At 49.6% G+C, this 17760-nt stretch overlaps 1 protein-coding gene across 16 annotated transcripts in view; it reads right to left on the minus strand.

The window, feature by feature from the left end:
• The window catches only part of PPIP5K2 (diphosphoinositol pentakisphosphate kinase 2), a 620162-nt gene that overhangs the window by 367486 nt on the left and 234916 nt on the right, over positions 1-17760 (minus strand). The gene's annotated exons all lie outside the window — the stretch shown is intronic.

Raw genomic sequence — 17760 nt, forward strand, 5'->3', positions numbered from 1 at the left:
CAGAAGTCTTTGCATGTCTGCGTACCACGGCCTTCTTGGCCAGTCTGGGGCCACTAGAAGTACCAGACCCCTGTGGTGTTCTATCTTGTGGATGATCCCACCCAGAAGTGGCCGTGGAGGAAAGGCATACAGCAGGTCTTCCTGTGGCCAGGTCTGGACAAGGGCGTCTATTCCTTGGGATTGTGTTTCTCGTCTGCGGCTGAAGAACTTGGGAACTTGGGCGTTGGACTGGGTTGCCAGAAGATCCATGGCTGGTGTTCCCCAGCAGTTTACTATCAACTGGAAGGCTGTGGGCAACAGCATCCATTCCCCTGGGTCTAGACTTTCTCTGCTGAGGTAATCCGCAGTGACACTGTCTTTTCCCGCGATGTGGGTGGCTGAGATCCCTTGTAGGTTTGCTTCCGCCCACGCCATTAGGGCGTCTATTTCCAGGGACACCTGTTGGCTTCTGGTTCCTCCCTGGTGGTTGATGTAGGCCACTGTTGTGGCGTTGTCAGACATGACTGACTGATTCTCCCTGGAGTCTGTGGCTGAATCGCAGGCAGGCTAGTCTGAATGCTCGGGCTTCCAGTCTGTTATTGTTCCATCCTGACTCTTCCTTGTCCCATTGCCCCTGGGCTGTCAGTTCCTGGCAGTGGGCTCCCCACCCTCGTAAGCTCGCATCTGTGGTGAGCAAGACCCAGGTCGGTGGGGATAGCCTTACTCCCTTGCTCAGATGGTCTTCTTGTAGCCACCATAGGAGCTGGATCTGTACATCCGCCGGTAGCTGGAGGCGAACGGTGTAGTCCTGGGACATCGGGTTCCATCGTAATAGTAGGGAACATTGTAGTGGTTGCATGTGGGCCCTTGCCCATGAGACGACTTCTAGGGTCGATGTCATGAGGCCGAGGACTTGGAGGTAGTCCCATACCGTGGGGTGAGCGCCGTTCATCAGTTTTCTCAACTGGTCCATCAATTTCCTTCTCCTTGTAAGGGGAAGGACAACCTTGTCTTGGGTGTCGAAACGGACTCCCAGGTATTCTAGTGATTGGGAGGGCTGCAGGCAGCTCCTGGTTGTGTTGACAACCCACCCGAGATTCTGTAGTAGATTCTTGACTCTGGTGGTCGCCTGATGACTCTTCTGGAGATTTTGCTCTGATCAGCCAATCGTCTAGGCACGAGTGTACGAGGGTTGCTTCTTTCCTCAGTGTCGCTGCCACTACCACCATGATTTTGGTGAACGTCCGAGTGGCAGTAGCTAGTCCGAAGGGTAGCGCCCGGAACTGGCAGTGGTGGTCCATGATCGCGAAGCGTAGGAAGCGCTGGTGGTCGTGATGGACCGGTATGTGCAGATAGGCTTCTGACAGTACCAGGGAGGTCATAAATTCTCCCAGTTATACTGCCCTTATGACCAAACGAAGGGTTTCCATGCGGAAGTGTGGTACCCTCAGGTAGCGGTTGACAGACGAGGTCCAGGATGGGCTGGAACGTTCCCTCTTTCTTGGGGACGATAAAATAGATGGAATAGTACCCAGTATTTCGTTGGTGCGTGGGCAACGGTGTTAAAGCCTCTAGGGAGAGCAATTTTGTCAGTGTGGTTTCCACTGCAGTCCTCTTGGAGGGGGGAGTGGCAAGGGGATTTCACAAATTTGTCTGGGGGGATGCTGTGGAAGTGCAGATAGTATCCCTCTCGAATGATGGTTAGGACCCACTTGTCAGACGTTATCTTGACCATCTTTGGTAGAATAGAGCAAGCCTGCTCCCTATGGCTTCTTCCTGTGGATGGGTCTCTTGATTCTCATTGTGGGGTGCGGCTGGGGCCTGGACCTGAGCCAGCTCCCCTCTTGTTGTGTTTGTTCCGAAAGGACTGGCCTCTGCCTGCGGGGCGAGGTGCTTGGTATGTATTCTTGTACGTTCTGAAGCGCTGTGATCCTCTGCCCTTGGATGTTCGGGGAGAAGGGCGATGGCTTCTTTAGTTCTTGTCCTCTGGTAGCCGAGATACTGGGGATTCTCCCCATTTGTCGACTACCTGCTCCAGTTCGCTTCCGAACAGGAGGGCTCCTTTAAAGGGCATTCTCGTGAGTTTCGTCTTGGAGGTTGCGTCGGCTGACCACTTTGGAGCCAGAGTTGTCTTCTGGCTGCCACAATGGATGAGACACCCCTGGCTGAGGTGCGCACCAGGTCGGACGGCACATCCGTGAGGAAAGATATCGCTGGTTATAATGTTTCAACGGGCGTGGTAGCGTTCCTGGCAAGTGATAAAGCAGGCCCGTATCAACACGGCACAGCAGGCAGCGATCTGTAGTGTCATAGCTGCTGCATCAAATGACTGTTTAAGGATATTCCTGATGTTTGTCCTGGGCATCCTTGAGTGCCACTCCTCCGACTGGAATGGTAGTGCGCTTCGTGACAGCGTAGACCATGGCGTCCACTTTGGGGAACACCAGGAGTTCTTTGGCTGAGGGCTCCAGTGGATATAGGGCTTCTAGGGCCCATCCTGCTTTGAAACTGGCCTCTGGGGCATTCCATTCCAAGTCAATCAGTTGTCATACGGCCTGTAGCAATGGGAAATGGGGTGAGGCCTGACGGAGCCTGACCAGCAGAGGGTTCGTCTTTGGCTATGCTGTGGTGCTTGTGCCTGGGATGGCCTGTTCCTTCAAGCTCAGAGACACTAGGTCTGGTAACTAGTCTCTGGAGAAGAAACGCATCATGGTTCGGTATGGTTCCGTTCCGGGAGGGATTTCTCCTTCCTCCAGGGAGTCTGGTTCTTCCTCCGAGCTGTCTGTTTCCCCTAAGAGGAGGCTTTTGTCTGAAGGGGGCACGTCTCAGGGAGGCTGGGAGGAGCCTGGAAGGTTCTGATCTTCTAGTGAAGGCTGTGGCTGTGTCATCAATGGCACAAATTGTGCCTGGGCAAAGGTTTGCAGCCCTTTAAAGAATTATACCCAGGAAAAGGTTCCTGGGTCCATATTGAAGCCAGCGGCATTCCCAGAGATGCCCAACTGAGTAGGGACCGAGCCAGGGATAGAGAGGTCCGGGGTACTGTCGTTGGTGGAGCCAGATTCTTCTACTGGCCGGGGGGGGGGGGGCGCCTTGTCCTGGTTCCCCCAGGGCCTCTTCACACTGCAGGTACAGGGCTGAAGCCACTTCCTGTTGTGCCGCTCTCAGGTGGCAGGCTGGGCAGAGAGCTCGTCCCTTGGCTTTCTTGGCCGGTGGAGCGTGCCAGGAGGCTTAGATATGCGCTCTGGATGCGAAGATGTGCGTGCAATCTGTGGAAAATATGCGTGCAGGCCGCTTTGTGTGCCTAGGGCGAGATGCGGGTGCCGCTGGGCGCACCGGCTTGCTTTGTGCTCCCGGCGCCGTTGAACATGTCGCTGTGTGCACGCCGCTATGCGCACAAGTAGTTTATGTGCCGGGCTCGCCGCTGTGCGCACATCTCACTTGTGCATCAATATGGCGATCAAGAGGCGATGGCACCGGTGACCAAGCGGGCAAGATGGCAACCCCCCAGAGGATCTTCATGAGGGAGGACCCTCGTATCAAATCGGGGTCTAGCCTGGACAGGGCTGCTCAACCCGATGGGACAGACGCTGACAGGCGATCTGTGCGGCTATCCGAGCCTTGGAGACTTTGAGAAAAGTTTTCTACCTTACCTTGTCTCGGTGCTTCCCAGTCTCGTGCCGGGCAGTCTCCGGCTGCGGGGGGAGAGGGAAATATTTTAGCCGCCGTGCTCAGTCTTGCACCCGCTGCCTCTCAGCCGCTCCCTCCTGGGGGCTAAGTCCATGTCGGGAACCGGCTACCGGACCGAGGCTTACCTCTGAGAGATCGCGGAAATCACCTCAGGAATTCTCGACTGGGGGAGGGACCCTTAGGTATCACCGCAGGAGAGCGGGGCTCATCTTGTAGAGGTAAGATTTAGGAAATCCAAACCAATGAAAGAAAATTACACGCGCTTGCTCAGCGTTTGGAGAGTCCCAAACTGCTAAGGAGACTGAGAAATACTGAACAGCACAGATTCCTGCAGGGGTATATATAGTGCTGATGTCAGAATGAAATCTGACTCCGTCTCCAACTGCTATCAGGAGCACACTATACCCATTGGGCCTGAGTCCATCTGCTACACGCTAGGAAAATAGCTCTTTTCAGAAATTATTATTATTATTTTTAATTTTTATAGACCGAAGTTCTTGTAAGAACTACAAATCACTCCGGTTTACATAAAACGATGAACTGCCCAAAAGAGAAAGGGGCTTTACATGGAACCATAGAACAGTTGGAACAATATAACCAATGAAAATTTAACATAGTAATAAATAAATATTATATATACAGTTAAACTATTTAACATAGAAATAATGACATATTAAGGTTACAATAGAAATACAATAAAATTGCGGTGAACTTTTGGATTCAGAGATTGTTGTACAGTTGCAAAGACATGATAATAAGACTTGGTGTGTTATTCATGATTTGGGGATAACTAGTATTTAGGAAGTCCTCCCGTCTAAGTAGCTTTGAGAGTTTGGGAAGGCTTGTTGGAAAAGCCAGGTCTTCAGTTTTATTTTGAACTCTTGGTGGCTGGGTTCTAGTCTTAGATCTGGGGGGAGCGCGTTCCACTGGTGGGGGCCTGCTGAAGATAGTGCTCGTTTGCTCAACGATGATTTTACTTGTGGGGCCTGCAGTGTTCCTTTGTATGCGCTTCTAATTGGTCTAGAAGATGTGTGCGGTTGAAGTTGAGAGCTTAACATGATCGGGGCTAGTTTGTATGTCGCTTTGTGGACGATTGTGAGTACCTTAGAGTATCCTGTGTTTAATAGGAAGCCAATGTAGGTTAAGAAGGATTGGGGTGATATGATCCCTTTTGTTAGAGCTTGTGAGGATTCTAGCAGCGGAATTCTGTACCATCTGTAATGGTTTGATGGTGTTGATGGGTAGACCTAGCAGAAGGGAGTTGCAATAGTCGAGCTTCGATAATATGATGGATTGAAGTATTCAATCACTGGATTGAAAATTCCTTTATTAAATATTTTGTTGAGAAGACAATATCATTTGAAGATACCATAAATTCCTTTTGAAAAGAAAAAACTCTTAAGACACTGAAAGCAGATGATGTTGCCTTTATTTTTTAGAAACTGAATTTGGGAAATCTGCAATGTGGATCGATGATTAACAAAGCAGAGTGCTTACTTATAACAGGTGTTCTCAGAGGACAGAAGGATGTTATCACACATGGCTGGTACCATCAGATGGAACCTGATGCAGAAAACCTATGTCAGTTTCTAGAAACTTTGACTAGGCACACTGAGCATATCCAGCATGCCCTACATCACACATGCACGAGGGGTCCCTTTTCAGTCTCAAAACATAGAATTACGATAAAATAAAATAAATAAGAAGCCCAACTCCACGGGGAGGCAGCCAGGATTTGAGATAACTAAAAGAAAATTATTCCTTACCTGCTAATTTTCATTCCTGTAGTACTCCGGATCAGTCCAGACCGTGGGTTATGCCTCCCTTCCAGCAGATGGAGACAGAGAAAAACTTGTAGGGCGCCCTCTGTTAACCAGTTGCACCCCCTGCGTCCCTTCAGTATTAAGAATATCAAAGCCAAAAAACCGATGAATGGATCAAAACAAACTCCAAACCGACGGAGTAACTATAGACAAGATTGTATCCGCTTGCAGAAGACCGAAACTCGAGGATTCGAGAATCCTTGCATTTTCTGAGTTGCAACCTCAAGCTGGCCATCTATATCTCCAAGAAAAATCATAAGAATCACCGGGTGGGCGTCTGGACTAATCCACTAATCCGGAGTACTACAGGAATGAAAATTAGCAGGTAAGGAATAATTTTCTTTTCCCTGTATGTACCCGGATCAGTCCAGACCATGGGATGTACCAAAGATTCCCTAAACAGGACGGGCCCCGGATAGCCCTGCTTGAATAACTTGGTTGCCAAATGAGCCCAGACCGGGAGGTTGTAAATTCAAGCGATAATGACGTGCAAACGTGTGTAACGATTTCCACATTGCTGCTCTGCATATATCCTGAGAAGACAGCTTGGCTTTCCGCCCAGGAAGTAGCTTGTAAACGAAGTGAATGTGCCTTTACTCTAACCGGAGAACGCTTGCCAGCACCAATCTATGCAGCCGTTATCGCTTCTTTTACCCAATGAGCGATAGTGGTCTTAGAGGCCTTGTTTACTCTCTTGGGGCCGCTCCAGAAAACAGATGATCCAACAGACAGAAGTTGTTGGTGACCTTCAAATAGTGTAGGAGAATGCGCTTAACATCGAGCCACCGGAGCTCTCTGGACTCTGCTTCCAGGACAGCTGGCAGCTCCACCGACTGATTCAGATGGAAGGCTGACACCACTTTAGGGAGAAAAGATGGCACCGTGGTCAAAGTCACTCCTGAATCCATGAAACGGAGGTACAGCTCTCTGCAGGATAGTGCTTGAAGTTCTGAGATCCTGTGGGCCGAAGAGATAGCAACCAGAAAGACGGTCTTTAAGGTTAAATCCTTGAGGGTAGCCACCATCATGGCCTCAAAAGGAGGGTCGCACAGAACCCGAAGAATTAGGTTGAGACTCCACGAAGGATACAAGGCCTGAACGGGCGGCCTCAGGTGCTTTACTCCTCTCAATGGCCTCACCACATCTGGATGGGAGGCCAGCGGAGACGCCCGACCAGGGAGCCGAGGGCTGCCACCTGAACCCGTAGAGAATTGTACGCCAAATCCATCCCGAGGTCCTTCTGCAGGAAGGATAGGATTTGAGCCACTGAAGTGCGATGAGGAGCAACCGCCGCCTCTACACACCAGGCGTCAAAAGCTTTCCACACACGAACATAAGAGAGAGGTAGACATTTTCCTGGCTCGAAGGAGGGTAGAAATTACTTCCTCTGCATAATCTCTTCTCCTCAGTCGCCGTCTCTCAAAATCCAGGCAACAAGACAGAAGCGATCTACCTGGTCGAAAAATACTGAACCCTGCCGAAGAAGATGCTAAAGATGACCCAGATGAACTGGACAGTCCACCGCGAGGTTGATCAGATCTGCAAACCACGGCCGTCGGGGCCACTCCGGTGCTACCAGGATCACCGCGCAGCGGTGGACCACTTTCTGTCACAGGATCTTTCCTATTAGGGGCTATGGAGGAAACACGTACAGCAGAATGTCGAAAGGCCAAGGAAGAACCAGAGCATCCACCCCTTCTGCTCCGTGTTCCCGTCTGTGGCTGAAGAAGCGCGGAGCTTTCACATTCCAGTGAGTCACCATTAAGTCGAGATGGGGAGCCCCCCACCTGCGGACTAGCAGCGTCATTGCTTCCTCGGATAGTTCCCACTCTCCGGGATCTGTGTGTTGCCGGCTCAAGAAATCGGCCTGAACATTGTCCACTCCTGCGATGTGAGACGCCGCCAGGTGAGATAGGTGCTGCTCCGCCCAGCACATGAGCTTATCCGTCTCCCGAGAGACGTGTCGACTCTCCGTCCCTCCTTGACAATTGATATACGCCACTGTGGTGGCATTGTCGGACAGGATCCGCACCACTCTGTGATGCACCAATGGGAAAAACCTTTTCAACACCAGACGAACCGCCCTGGTTTCCAAGTGATTGATCGGCCATTTCACCGGCTCCACAGCCCATAGTCCCTGGGCTGACTGAAACTGACACAGCCCCCCATCCGGCAAGACTGGCATCCGTGATCACGACCACCCTGAAGCAAATGAGGTAGACTGAGCCACCAGTCCAGGCTGTTCATGGCGAAGTCCGGCAGCAGCAAGGGAGCTTGGAACTCCTGTGATACCGGCTTCCATCTGGAAAGCAACGCTCTCTACAGCGGGCGCATATGCGCAAATGCCCAGGGCACTAAGTCTATAGTGGACGCCATTGAACCCAGGACTTGCAGATAATCCCACGTCGTGGAAAGTGCTAGGCCACGGAGGCGTTGTACTTGGGACATGAGAGAGTGCCTGGTCCTGCTGCAGACCCAGGCGGGTATCGAAATGTGCTCCCAAGAAATCCAGCGTCTGCGAGGGCACAAGGCAGCTCTTGGCAAAATTCACCACCCAGCCGAGAGAGCTGAGGAGGGTCAACATCCTGTCGACTGACTGGCGGCAGAGATCCTGGGACTTCGCCCGAATGAGCCAGTCGTCCAGGTAGGGATGGACCAAGATTCCTTACCTCCGGAGCGCCGCTGCTACCACTACCATCACCTTGGTGAAGGTCCGGGGAGCGGTCGCCAGACCAAACGGCAGAGCTTGAAACTGGAAATGTTGGCCAAGGATCTTGAACTAGAGAAATCACTCTTGGTCCCAGTGGATGGGAATGTGTAGGTAAGCCTCTGTGAGATCCAACAAGGCTAGGAATTCCCCACCACGAATGGCGCAATGACAGAGCGCAGTGTTTCCATTCAGAAATGAAGAACCCCGTGGGCCTTGTTGACTGTCTTGAGATCCAGGATGGGACGGAACACATTGTCCTTTTTGGGAACCATGAAGTAAACGGAATAATGGCCTAATCCATGTTCCTTTGGTGAGACTGGCAGGATGGCCCTGAGGTCAAGTAGTCTGTCGAGGGTCTGACTCACAATTTGCTGCTTCCGCAACAGGCCACAAGGAGAGAAGAGGAACCTGTCTCTTAGGGGCCAAGCAAATTCTAACACGTAACCATGTTTTAGAATATCTAGCACTCACTGATCTGAAGTGATTTTGACCCACTCCTCGTAAAATAGGGAGACACACCCACTCTGGGCACCGGGCCGGCAATCCTTCATTGGGTGGATTTGGAAGCGGGGTGTTGAGACGGACCGTCCCTGGAGGTTCTGCGTCCCCGAAAGGACTGGGTCCAAGCTTGGTATCTGGACGACGGAGGATTCTGGGACACTGGTCTGGACTGACGAAAACGTCTTTGTCCTCTGAATCAGTTCCTTGAAGTGTTGAACGACCGGAAGGACTTCGGCCAGTCTTCAGGGAGCTTATGCACCTTGTTCTCTCCCAGGGATTTGATGATCTGCTCCAAATCCTCACCGAACAATAACTTGCCTTTAAATGGAAGAGAACCCAACTGAGACTTGGACAAAGAGTCCGGCGACCAATTCCGGAGCCAGAGCAGGAGCCTAGCCCACAGACACCATAGACCATGCCAGCACTCACAAAAGACTGTACAGCGCGTCTGCCCCGTAGGCTATCACCGCCTTCAGGCGTTCCGCTTGTTGAGCTTCCTCTGGTGGGAGCTCCTGCGCACCGAGCAGCTGTTGGACCCATCTCAAGCCTGCTCTCTGCATCAGCTACATACCACTGCCCGGACTCCCAAGGTGGACACCTCGAAGACACGCTTGAGGTGCACCTCCAACTTGCGATCTTGAAGATCTATTAACGCTGCTCCTCCCGTGACAGGTATGGTAGTTCTCTTCATGACTGCCATCACCGACGTATCCACTTTGGGCACATTAAGGAGCTCCAGGACCTCCTCCGGGAGAGGATAGAGCTTATCCATAGCTCTTCCAACTTGTAGACTAGCCTCCGGCAAGTCCCAATCCCTGGATAACAACCTAGGAGCATTGGATGCAGGGGAAATGTTTTCACTGGCAGACGCAAACCCGCTAAGACGGAATCCCCTTTGACAGCGCCTGAACTTGCTCCCGAAGAGTCCTGAGGCGCATCAATATCCAATTCAGAAAGGACATGGGGAATAAGATGCTCCAGCTCCTCTCTCTGAAATAGACGTAAGACTCGGGATCATCCCCTTCCAGTTGCGTGCCAGAAACTGGATTATCTGGATCCTGATCCGGATCCGCTGGAGAAGGGTCAGGTGGGCCAGGATGGGGGACTACCCGAACCCAGGAAGTCCCCTGCGGAACCCCTGAAACACCCTGGAAAGCATCCAATCGGCTCACCTTAGGGGGGAGGGGGCCCAGGGGCCAAGCCATCCTGCTGAATCATACGGGCTAAAAATGCATTGTGAATGATAAATTCCGTAGACAAAGCAGGTGGGGGAGGAGGCCCTGAGGGGGGCAGCAGGAGAGGGGCCCGGGCCTGCCCCTCCCACGGGGGGGGTCCTCCGGAGTCAAAACGGGTGGTGCAGGGAAAGAATCCGTGTGCAGGCTGTCATTTGGCTGTGATTCAGCATCCTCCCCTGAAACCAAGATGGCTGCCGTTCCTGCGCTCGGCGTGAACGGGGCCAACCCTCCTGATGGCCGCCATGCCTGCGATCCGCTGCTCTCGAGACGCCCTCCCCGCCGGAGAGGCACCAAGAGCAAATCCCTTCGTGGGAGTGTCGGGTCCTGGGCTCCCCGCAGGCAGAGCATCACGCCGAGCGTGGCATGGGGATGAAACGCGGCTGCCGAAGCCGGTGAGAACAACCCCCCCCCCCCCCCCCGAAGCCTGGCAGGAGCAGGTAAGCCCGAATAACCTCCACTCCCCATGGGTAAAGCAACCGCACTGTAAGAGCAAATACAGGGACTGGCTGAGGAAAGCCATTTCTCAGCCAGCACTGCTCTGAGGCAGGAACTTCTCCGGGCAGTCGGTTGTAGCGCAGGGGGAGAGGCTGGACCACCAGCTTACACCCCCACGAGCCAGGCACTGCTAACCACCTACCTGACAAGAAAACCAGGTGAAAATGCAAGAAATCCCTTTCTTTTAGGTTGCTTTTTGTTTTGGTTTTTTTTTGTTTGGTCTATTGTAAAAAAAACAAAACAAAAAACAAAGAGAAAACTCTTTCCCAAAACTTTTTTTTTTTTTAAACCTGATCCATTCAAAGGAGTAAGATTAAAGTAGGAGGAAATAGGAGAAAAGCCTTCCCTAATTTTCCAGCCCACACTCTAAATTTCATCTAAAAGCGGGACCGCAGGTTCTGCCTTCCTTAATCTGCTGGAGACAGAATTCTGAAGGGACGCAGGGGGTGAAACTGGTTAACAGAGGGCGCCCTACAAGTTTTTCTCTGTCTCCATCTACTGGAAGGGAGGCATAACCCACGGTCTGGACTGATCCAGGTATGTACAGGGAACATCCTGTTGTCCTCAGAGAACACCTGTTATAGGTAAGCAACTCTGCTTTTTCCGAGGACAAGCAGGTTGGTAGTCCTCATACATGGCTGAATCCCTAGCTACAGGCTGCTCTCCAACACAAAAGGGGACCAACAGACACCTAAACCAGGTGCCAACGGGCACAAAACCACCAGTGCTGATGGTAACAGAGCAGGAAACAGCCTGAACCCAAACAAAGGACCCGAGGTAGAGAGAATTGTGTTCTACACCTCAAAAAGGTTCTGAAAGACAGACTGGCCGAACCTACTGTCGTGTTGGCCATCCCTATTCAGACAGTAGTGAATGTGTGGAGAGATTTCCACATCGCAGTCTTGCAGATCTCAAAAGGAAATGCTCACAAGTGGGCCACCTATGCTACCATGGCTCTGACAGAATGTGCCTTGACATGACCCCCAAGATGCAGTCCCATCTGGGCATAACAGTAGGAGATGCAATCTGCTAGCCAATTTGATATTGTCTGTTTGGAAACAGCAACACCCAACCTATTCCTATCAAAAGAAATAAAAAGTTGGGTGGATTGTTTATGGGCTTCTATCCACTCCAGATAGAAGGACAAGGCTCACTTGCAGTCCAAACAGTGCAATGCTTGTTTGCCTTGGTGTGAATGGGGTCTGGGAAAGAAAACTGGCAGGACCATTGACTGGTAAGATGGAAATCAGACACCACCGTAAGGCAGGAACTTAGGGTATGTACGCAAGATGACCATGTCATGACAGAACTTAGTATACGGTAGATAAGTCACTAAAGGCCTGAAGCTTGCTGACCCTGAGTGCTGGTGACTGCCACCAAAAATATGACCTTCCAGGTCAGGTACTTCAGGTCACAGGTGCGCAGTGACTCAAAGGAGCTTTCATCAGTTGAGCTAACATCACATTGAGGCCCCAAGACACAGCAGGAAGCCTCCCCTATACGCTGTACAGAGATGGGCATACTATCTACACAGTGGTGGTACACGCCAATCGCACTAAGATGAATTCTGATGGAGTTGACTTTTAAGTCAGCCTCTGATAGGTGTAGAAGGTATTCAAGCAATTTTGTGTGGGGTAGGAGAATGGATCAAGGCCCTTCTGTTCATACCACATGGAAAACCACCTCCACTTCAGTCTGTAGGGCTTTCTAGTGGAAGGCTTTCTGGAAGCCACCAGGACCCAAGACACATCCTCTGAAAGATCATGCAGCTGCAGGATTAACCTCTCAACATCTGGGCTGTGAGTGACAGGGCCTGGAGGTTTGAATGCTGCTACCTGCTCTGATCTTGTGTGACAAGATCTGGTGAAGTTCCCAGACTGATCGGTTTCCGGAAGGACGACTCCCACAGGAGTGGAAACCAGACCTGTCTTGACCAATGAGGGGCTATGAGGACTATAGTCCCTCTGTCTTTGCAAAGTTTCAACAGAGTCTTCACCCCTAAGGGAATCAGAAGTTATGCATACAGAAGACCCTTGCCCCAATAACGGACAAGGGAGTCTGAGGCTGGTTTGCCACCTGACCTTTACAGAAAGCAAAAAAAAAAAAAAAAAGACACCTTCCTGTTACAGGGGGATGCAAACAAATCTATGTCTGGGTTCCCCCCCAGAGGTGGAAAATCTGATTCGCTACCCCCTGGGGTCCAAGGACCACTCATGGGGTCTAAGGTCTCGACTTAATCTGTCCGCTACCACGCTCTCTGCTCCGGCCAGGTACATGGCCTGAGTGCCATCCTGTGGAACAGGGCCCAAGACCAGATCTGGACCGCTTCCTGACACAGGAGGGGCAATCCCGTGCCTCCCTGCTTGTTCATATACCACATGGCTACTTGGTTGTCGGTCTGGATCAGGACACACTTGTTGGACAGCCAATCTCTGATTTAGATATGGCTGTATGCACCCTTTAGGTAGAGGGAACAGACAGTTCCCTTTTTGCAAGAGGGAAATCAAGGTGTCCAGGGAAACCACCTTGAACTTTTCTTAGAAACCTGTTCAAGACCCTCAGGCCTAGGATGGGATGGAGACCTCCTGTTTTCTATGGAATCAGAAGTACCTGGAGTAGAACCCCTACCCTCTTTGCCCTGGTGGTATGGGCTTGACGCTCTGGCCATTAAGAGGGAGGAGAGCTCTGCTTGGAGCATCTCCTAATGCACTACAGGCCCCCAATATGGGCACAGAGGACAATTTGGCAGGAGACACCTAACAAATTTAATTGGAACCCCTGGCAGACTATGGACAAACTCACTGATTGCAAAGAACTACAGCCTGCCCCTGACTGGAGGATACATCGTACCAGGTACGGGCAACTGACTTATGCTCCCTATGGCCCAGTCAAAACCTCATCCCCAGAGTTGACTGAGGAGAATTACCTTCACCGCAGCGTTCATTTCTGCACCCACTGCATTTCAGCCACACTGGGGGCTAAGTCCACACTGGGAACTGGCTACCGGACCAAGGCACAATTCCGAGGGATATCAGAAATCAACCTCAGGAATTCTTGACTGGGGGAAGGACCTTAGGTATCACCGCAGGAGAGCGGGGCTCAATCTTCCTTAAGGTAAATTTTGTTTCTTCTTTGCTGTAATTCTTAACACTATTCTAGTGTGTGGTATAGTGTCCACATCTGCTAGGAGACAGAGATACTGAAGAGCTGAGGTTACTGCAGGGGCATATCTAGAGTGACGTCAGCTTTGAAATCTGAATCCGTCTCCCATCTGCTAGTAGAAGAGCACAATACCCATTGGTCCCGAGTCCATCTGGCTACATGCTAGGAAATGGTCTCTTATAATTCAAAAAAATATTTTTCATAGTAATCATAAAATGAATGCAATAAAAACCAAAATGTAAATACAGAAAAGGCAAAACAAAAAACTTTTACTAAAGAAAATAACATTGTCACCTTTGTTAAGAGACATACCTCAGGCTACAAGGGACCCATGCCTCCATCCATTAAGAGCTGGGCATTCAAAAAGGTGGAGCTAAAAAATTGTAGGGTCCAGACACATGCATTAAATAGAAAAGCCTAGGAAATCAAAATATATTCCCTATAAGAAAAAAGAAAATAAGAGGCGGAGGGAGGCGAGATATGATAAAAGCATTCAACATCTAGCAGGTGTCCAAGTACAAGGTAGCCTATTCCATAGGAAAAGAAAAGCTCTAAAACAAGGCCAAACTAGAGCAGAGGGAAACTCGGAGGAAATATAGATATCTAGAACAGTCTGTCAAATGTGGAAAAAAGCAAAATAGTGACAGAATTCCAGGATACTTGGGACAAATTTAGAAAGGTGGTAAAGGCAAGGCAGGAAGGTGACTGCAGATGGACTGGTTTGTAGTCAGAGGCAACTGGACAGTCCAGATAGGCCAAATGATCTTTTATCTATTGACAGGTACTATATTACAATGCCATTTTTAATTTTACCATCATAGAATAGTTAATATTTATTACACAAGTCACATAAACCAAAAAGCAAAGTTACTTACCTGTAATGGGAGTTCTTTGTAGACAGCAAGATAAATCAGTCATAATGAGTGGGTTATGCCATTTGTCATCACAGGCAATGACCCACCTCTCAGAATTCAGAAATCTGAGCATACTAGAGTACCTAAGCATTGGTGAGATTACTTACCTGATAATCTCATTTTCCTTAGTGTAGGCAGATGGACTCATTACAAATGGGTATAGTGTGCTCGTGCTAGCAGTTGGAGACTGATATGACGTCAGCACGTGGTACATATACCCCTGCAGGAAGTACAGACGCTCAGTAATCCTCCTTGCAAAAGCTGTATGGATATATGTGTGACTGACCGATTGATTAACTGAACATGATTAACCTGACCGATTGATAGTAGCTGGAGACCGCCAGTGTTCTCAACCGGAAGGCGTCGACACCCAGCAGGGTGGATGCCCTATGTAAGGAAACATGGCTTACCTCGAAACAGTGAATCCCCATATATATCGGCAGCCGGGCGGGATGCTGAGTCCATCTGCCTACACTAAGGAAAACGAGATTATCAGGTAAGTAATCTCACCATTTCCTAGCGTGTAGCAGATGGACTCATTACAAATGGGATGTACAAAAGCTACTCCTGGACTGGGTGGGAGGCTGCCCGAGGTACGTTTAGGATTGCCCTTGCAAATGCTGAGTCCTCCCTGGCCTGGACGTCCAGACGGTAGAATCTGGAGAAGGTATGGATGGAGGACCACGTTGCCGCTTTACATATCTCTGCAGGCGACAGCATCCTAGTTTCTGCCCAGGAGGCCGCTTGTGCTCTGGTAGAGTGAGCCTTGACTCGTAGAGGTGGTGGTTTTCCCGCTTCTACGTAGGCCGCTTTGATAACTTCTTTGATCCAGCGAGCAATAGTCGCTCGTGAGGCCGCTTCTCCTTGCCGCTTCCCCTCTGAGATGCGGCATGCGGAGCATACGGCCAGCAAGAACACCATCTTCAAGGTTAACAACCGGAGGGACAGTCCTCAGAGGAGTCTGAAGGTGGGTCCCACTAGAAAGTCCAAAACTAGGTTGAGGTTCCACAGGGGCACTGGCCATTTCAGTGGCGGGCGAATGTGATCCTGAGAAACGGATCGCGGCAGGACAGCGCTTGTAGCTTTGGAGACGGAAATTACTGAGCGTCTGCACTTCCTGCAGGGGTATATGTACCACGTGCTGACGTCAGATCCGTCTCCAACTGCTAGCACGAGCACACTATACCCATATGTAATGAGTCCATCTGCTACATGCTAGGAAAACATAGTTCCTTGGGTGCCACTTAGACTTTTACAGGCATAGTAGTCAACTCTCCAGGGAAGCGGGCTGGCATTGGTAATATGGCTGATTTATCCTGTCTATGGAGATCTCCAGTTAAAAGTAAGCAGCTTTGCTTTCTTAGTTGACAAATAGGATGAAATCAGCCATAACAGTGGGGAATCCCAAGCTGAAGGTTGTCTTGTGGAGCAACTGACAGACAACCTGGCTCCAACCAGTGGAGAGTGGACTAAGGTTAAGGATGTGCAGAACTGTTTGCCTTTAGATGCTGTCTCTGCAGAACATTCTGTCTAGACAGAAGTGGAATGTTTTGGTGTGAATAGATGACCAAGTAGCAGCTTTGCTGATGTCTTCAAAGAAAGTGGCCTTCAGATGAGCCACTGAAGTTGCTATGGCTCTCAATTATGCATCTTGACAGTGTCTACAGTCTATAAGTCAGCCAACACATATGTTATATAGTCTGCTAGCCCAGGGTTTCCCAATCTAAGCCCAAGGCACACCCACATTAACACAATTATATGGCACACCAACCTTTACAGAGCAGGCAGTACAGTTAAGAAGAGGAAGCAAATCACTAAAAGAAGAGCCAGGAAAGCATTAGTTTCATAAGTCTATCTTCCAAAATGTTAACAAGAAAGAGGGCAGACACACATATGAGCCAGGACCAGCTTCCTTTATATACAGTATAAATGCAGAATATGAAAGACATTGGTATGGTGTGGACAGCTAGATCAGGTGGTTGCCATGGTTGCCTTATGTGGCTTCCAGAGCTCCTCCAATGCTGCTGCTCCAAACACAGAGTGCAAGCTTTCCCAATCTTACTTAGTCTGGGGATAAAACAGAAACACTGTACTAGTCAATTTGAAAGATAGTAAATTCCATTCCCAATCTATTGGGATCAAAGGACAAGCTATTGAGAAACCTGATGGTGAGGTTGAGTACTCTGCAAGTAATATACAAGCCTAAAATGCAGGAGTATGTGCCAAGAAGAGCACCTATAGGGTGCAAGGGATCCCCTCTGGGGCCAGCTCCCTTTGTTCTTCAGTGAAGATGACATTCTCCATGGTCTGGAGAGCCTCCATAGCAGCAGAGTATTTGTTCTTCCCAGATACTCCAGTCTCAACCCAAATGATTGTGCTGCCTGTGTTCTTTCTGAAACCATATGAATACAAAAGAGAATAGGCTTTTAACTCCTTGGACTGTATAAGAGCCCTTTTTTGCCAAGCTTGAACCCCTTCTCATGGAAAATCTGTGAAATGTCACCGCCTTCTCGAAAGAAGAGATAGGCAACTTCTGGCATAATCGCTGATGCTTTTTGTGACACCAGGTATCTGAAGAGGCCTCACTCTGAGGTAGAGTGGCTACTCTACCTGTCCTTGCACAGAGGCTTCAGGGACTTACCTGAAACCACTTTTCAAAGGTCCTCCTCTTTCTTGGTGCAGGACAAATCATCCTGCTTGGACATCCAGCTGCAACTAGGACACTTCAAGACACCATGGTGCAGACCCAGGCAGTGGTAACATATGGTAAAGGTGAAGACAACGGACATACAGTGCCCTATAACCAAGGGTCTTGAACCCAGAAAACAAAAGTTTCTTCGACTTAGAATTTTCCATAATCAGGATTATCTTTTTATAGCAGAATTTAAAAGTTCTTTTTCAGGGCCTCCGAGGCAGCAGCATGGAAAGAAAATTTGCAAATTCAAACAAAAAAATTAAGAATGGCAATCCATCTGTGTAGTAACTCAAAAGAAAAACAGAGGTGCTCATTAGGCAGTGAGACTGCACCCAGAAACTCCTACACATGCTCAGAAAACCTGAGTTCTGAAAGCAGAGTCCATGTCATTGCTGTCAGATGTTATCCACTGGGTATGGCTGATTTCATCCTCCATGTTGTGTGAGAAAAATTAAACACAAATCCTGATGCAGATTTTAAAATTATCAATCACGAAAAAGGAGTAAGAAGATATGAAAATTAAGTACAATAAATGAAAAATGTACAATATCCAAATAAT

Source organism: Rhinatrema bivittatum, chromosome 1 (genome assembly GCF_901001135.1).
Source record: "Rhinatrema bivittatum chromosome 1, aRhiBiv1.1, whole genome shotgun sequence".
In the NCBI taxonomy this organism is placed as follows: Eukaryota; Metazoa; Chordata; class Amphibia; order Gymnophiona; family Rhinatrematidae; genus Rhinatrema; species Rhinatrema bivittatum.